We start from the raw sequence: 5,288 nt of genomic DNA on the forward strand, positions 1-5,288 counted from the left end.
TTATCAATATTTTTCCCCAGCACTAAAAAGTTCCCTTCCTCACGACAACAGTATACTGTTTTCAGTAAGCAAATGAATGAGCTGCCCTCCTGGTTAACAAATGGTCATACTCAACTGGAGAGGTGGCAGCTCTGACAGGTCTATCACCTCAAGTTTCACATATAGTCTTTTTCTTCCTCTTTTAATCCTTAGGCCACCCACAACAAGAAGCATGTTATCAATTAAATCTTGGTTGAAAATCCCCTCTCCCAAAGACCAATTTAAATCAGAAATATCAATCTATTAAACACTTCCAAAAATAACTGAGCATACTAACTTAACTGACCAACCAATCAGATACTATCAAGTGACAACTATTACAAGACATTATTTTGAACATAGTCAAATATTCCATAAAGCCAAGAACACCCCTGGCCAAGTGGCAGCACACCGTATGTTACAGATGCCATTGTGATGTCATCAGATAACAAGCGAAACAAATGCTCCTTGCCCCTCAGCCCAGCAGGATTCTGGGTACGCAAATGTGTACTTGGGCCACAGTATTGGATTGGTTGGCAACCTTCAGTCTCAAAAGACTATGGTATAAGCTACAGCACCCGGTATTCCCAAGCGGTCTCCCATCCAAGTACTAACCAGGCCTGACCCTGCTTAGCTTCCAAGATCAGACGAGATTGGGCATGTGCAGGGTAACAGAAGCTGAAGACTGTCTTCACATATGCAGTCAGCATAATCTCCCACTACACATCTGTGGACCTTTCATGGCACATCAGTTGAAAATCACAGCTCTGTTCCACCCTCCATCCTTTTCCTAAACTAAAAGTATTGATCGTCCTCCCACCTGCCAGTTCAGGAGCAGTGGCATCATTCCAAAGGAACTAAGTAGCAATGGTGAATTTTGCGACATTCCCCATGCTACATCCCAATCCTCACTTTCAAACTTACAGAGCTACTAACAGCATAATCCTAATGGACACAGCGGGCCTGCACTATATCCAGCGCAAGTTTCAAGCTGTCTGAGGCTCAGCCCGAGGAAAGGGGAAACTTTTCCCCTTACCCTGGGGAGAGCCGCAGCAGCCCCAATGGGAATACTCAGATCAATGCCACCTAAATCGGTGGTGCAAATTGCCCTAGGTTGCCTGGGAACAGGGCTAGGATCCAGCATAAGTGCCGGATCCTGGCCCCACTTTCTGCTCCCCACCCACCCACCCCCCCAAGAACCCCCGCCACACACCGTCCCTCCACCAAAAAGGCCTCTCTCCCCCTCTTTCCCATGCCCCCACTAGACCCCTGCACTGGAGGAGCTCAGTTGGGGGAAGGGGAAGGAGGAGAAGAGCCCCCCTGAGAGAGTAGACACTCTTTCTCAGCCTCCACGCCAACCCAGAAAGAAATGGGAGAAGAGAGAAAGGAGAGATCACTTTTTTACAGCACTGAGTATTCAGCAATAAACCCACTGACTTCAATGGGTCCCCATTCAATATTTATTTTTAATCTATTCGACTTGATGCTCCCATGGTATGTGATTGCATTTGGGGACCTGTACTTTTAACAAGCTACTATGTATATTCTTCTACTAATGACAGTAAATTGGACTTACTCCTGGTAAGTGTGAGTAGGATTGCAGCCTAGGATTGTTAACAATTTTCCTGCTTAATGATAACTCTTCCAGTCATGGCATCCCTTCCAGTGGGTCCTGACAGATTCTCATTCTAAAAAGCAGGTCCCAGTGCTAAATGTGCAAGAACCACTGCTTTGGAGGCGATGGGAGCTGTGCTGCTCTTGCCTCCGCAGGATGTTCTGAGGGCCAGGGAGGACACGCGTGGCAATCCCAGCCCTCAGACACCTTCCAAAGCCTTCAGGAGATCTTGGAAGGCCACTTCCAGCTTCTTCAAAAAAAACTAGAAGTGACTTTTAAGGCCTTTGGGGAGCTGGGTAAGCCCTTAACAGCCTTTCACTTACGGTTTTTCAGGAGAAATGGAATGGCCTTCTATGGAAGTGTGTTCTGAGGGCAAAGAAAGCCATGCGCAATTCCCATCACCTCCAAAGGGTCCATGTGGGTCTGACCCACAAGTTCGGGGACCAGCGGAGAACGAAATCCATGAGTCCCAAATCCATGGATACTCACACAACACCAGAATCAGGGGACACTCCCTAAAAATGAGCGAAAAGAGAGTCAAAACAGATAAAAGAAAATATTGTTTTACCCAGAGAGTAATTTATCTGTGGAACTCCTTGCAACAGGATGGGGGTGGAACAGGATACAGGTATCTTGCCAGTACTCAACTGGCTTGAGTACTCCCTGAGGCATTTGGTGGGCCATGTGAGATACAGGAAGTTGGACTAGATGGGTCCTTGACCTGATCCAGCAGGGCTCTTACATTCCTTACAAATTTGAGCTAACCCCGGGTCTTCCAATAAAAGCCAAAGTGAACAAGTTCAATCTCCTTAAGCCCCTTGAAAGCCAGCATGGATGCCTATGCATCCATGGCATAGGAGGACCAGGAGGTCTGGTCTAGAGGGTAGAGCCTCCATTTGCCTGAAGATAACATCCACAAGGTCGCCAGTTCGAGGCCACCGGCACCGTGCGACCTTGAAGCAGCTGACAAGCTGAGCCAAGTTATTCCATCTGCTCTGAGCATGGGAGGATGGAGGCCAGAATGTGAAACCAGATCAGAAAGAAACATCTGAATGTTGTGGTTCTTGGAAGATAGAACCTTCTTTCAATTGTAAAAATCCCTACGGGGATTTAAATAGCCTGCCTATGTAAACCGCCTTGAATAAAGTCTTGAATAAAGACCAAGAAAGGCGGTATATAAATACCTGTATTATTATTATTATTATTATTATTATTATTATTATTATTATTATTGTAAGTAAAACAAAGTAAAATAAACCCCCTTTTGACCCCAGCAGTGGCATGATGCTGGGGATACATCACTACCATTGCCCCCCCAAAAAATATGTAAGTGTTTCCCAACTCCTCCACAGGAGTTTGAGAACACTATTTTAGAAAGTACCTTCCGAAGGACAGTGAATGATATATGTAAGAGAAACCCCTCCTAAACAAAAAAAAACCATCCCTATCAGGCTAGCAAACAACCCGCTGCTGTCTTTACTTGTGGTAAGTAAGAATTCTGGACACAATTCAACATGCAAGTATTAAACTAAGTCCCTTTCATGCATTCCTCTCCACCCATTGATTGGACATATGGACTGGGACCAGGGCCGGCCCATACACAGGCCAACTGAAACAATCACCTAGGGTGGCAGATTTTCAGGGGGACACCCACCTCTGCACTTCCTGGACTTCCTGGACTCTGGTGAGTTCCAGCTCACCACACTCCTCTCCTCTACACTGTCTCTTTTATTCTGCCCTTCCAGTTTCTGGATTGGGAAGGGAGGGTGGCACATCACCTGGTAAGGGGGCAGCTTTTGTCAAGCCATCTCAGGGGCCAAAATGTCTTTGGGTCAGCCCTGAACTCAACCCCCTACCATACTTTGAACAGAGCAAGTTCTGAAGAGCCATTTCAGATCCATCCTCTCCAGGACGGCTTGGCTGTAAAGAGAAGAAAGCCCCTATCAAGTGGGGAGGGAGGGGGGGAGGAGAGGAGAATGAAGTTTATTCCAACCAGTTTCTAGAGCACATCACATCCAACTGCAAAAAGACTTTCTCTCCCCCTCCCACAAAAATGAAAAACAAAACCATGGCAGTAGCAGGCTAACTGGGGAGGGGGGCTAAAAGCTCAATAATCTTCTGTGATCTTAAAATTGCTCAGGTGCCATTGCATTTACAGGTGGCATCCTGGAGGGTTTCCAGAATCTGCATCACCAAAATAAGTAGGGGCAGCCTGGTCTGCCTCTGCTGGAGTCCACGTTCAGCCATTCTGCAGCATCCAAGAAAAACTGAATAGGCTTCATGTGGTTGCTAGGAAACTCAAGGTGGTTATAAACTGTAGCTTTAAACTACACTTCATCCCTCCTGCCAGGACTAACAAGATCACGGAGCCAGATTTAGGCCATGCCACTAGTTCCAACACCAAAGGTAGGCAAGAAGGAAGGGAAATTGTAACTAGTATGTATCTGCAGGATAGTCAGGCTAAATAGTACAGGCTAAAAGTCAGGATAGTACAGTAGTAGGAAGGGAGCATCGAGGGTGTACTGCAGCACAGAGCTTGAGAGGGAGGTAGCAGAGTGCCTTTAAGACAAAAGGGGAAGTCTGAGTTACTCTGTTCCATTCCACCTGGAAGATGGAAACCATGTGCTTTGGCCAGACATCAAATCACCAAATATTTCACAGTCAGGAAGGAAAATCAACATAATATAAAGATAGATTATCAAAACTAAAACAAAACAAAAAAAGTTATCAGTTCAAATATGCAAGGAAGGGGAAGGTGAATTAAATAATCGACACTCAAGTTATCTCAGGCAAAAACACAAGTTCTCAGCACAAGCACAACAGGATTTTTGCATGATCGCTTGTAAGCTGGCTAAACTAGCAAAGTAAACTAGCAAACTAGCAAAGTAAGGAGCTGCAGTCCAGAATGCAGGTTTACACTCCTGTCCCAAAAGCATCAGTGGGAACACATCTTAAAGGAATATAAGTTTAATTATATTATAAAGTTCAATTATAAAGTCCTGGATTCAAATCTGCACTTAGGAAGCCCACCAGATGCCTCCCCAGACAAATACTCTCTTCCTCATACAGTTGTTACAAGAATAAAATGGAATCACCTCTTATACAACATTCTGAGTCCCTTAGAGAAAAAGCAAGATATAAACAGAATTTAAAAAAAATAAAAATACCATCATTACACAGTTAGACGGGCAACGAGATCCAAAAGGAAAAGAAATGAGAAAGCTTTAGCACAGACTAGGAAAATATCCAGCAAGTTTGTTGCCATTTTAGTTGCAGAGGAGGATACAAAATGGAAGTTAAAAGTTTTTTCTACTGGACCAATCAGAAACATAATTGACAAGCCTGCTCGCACAGGAGTCACACCACTTATTATTGCAAAGAGAGGTGAGAACCCCAGATGTTCTTTTTTTATAGAACACCAAAGCATCAAACCTACCCATACAATTCTGAACTTCAAAAAATCCAGACAGCATCCACAAACTGTCCCAGGCATTTTAAGAGGTAGATCCTACAACTTTACAGCAGTAAACTGTAGCAAAAATCTGGCAATTTACTATGTGGATCATGCCTTTAAAATATTTCAATAGGCCAAAGTTCTTTTAAAATAAAACAAAATTAAAAAGTCTTTTAAAATAAAACAAAGATGGCTAAGTGA

General features: G+C 44.3%; 1 pseudogene; it reads right to left on the reverse strand.

Annotated features, from left to right (window-relative positions):
• Nucleotides 1-584: 584 nt before the first annotated feature.
• On the reverse strand, nucleotides 585-704 carry LOC136650349 (5S ribosomal RNA; annotated as a pseudogene).
• Nucleotides 705-5,288: the final 4,584 nt, after the last annotated feature.

The sequence above is a fragment of the Tiliqua scincoides genome, chromosome 4 (genome assembly GCF_035046505.1).
Source record: "Tiliqua scincoides isolate rTilSci1 chromosome 4, rTilSci1.hap2, whole genome shotgun sequence".
Taxonomy (NCBI): Eukaryota; Metazoa; Chordata; class Lepidosauria; order Squamata; family Scincidae; genus Tiliqua; species Tiliqua scincoides.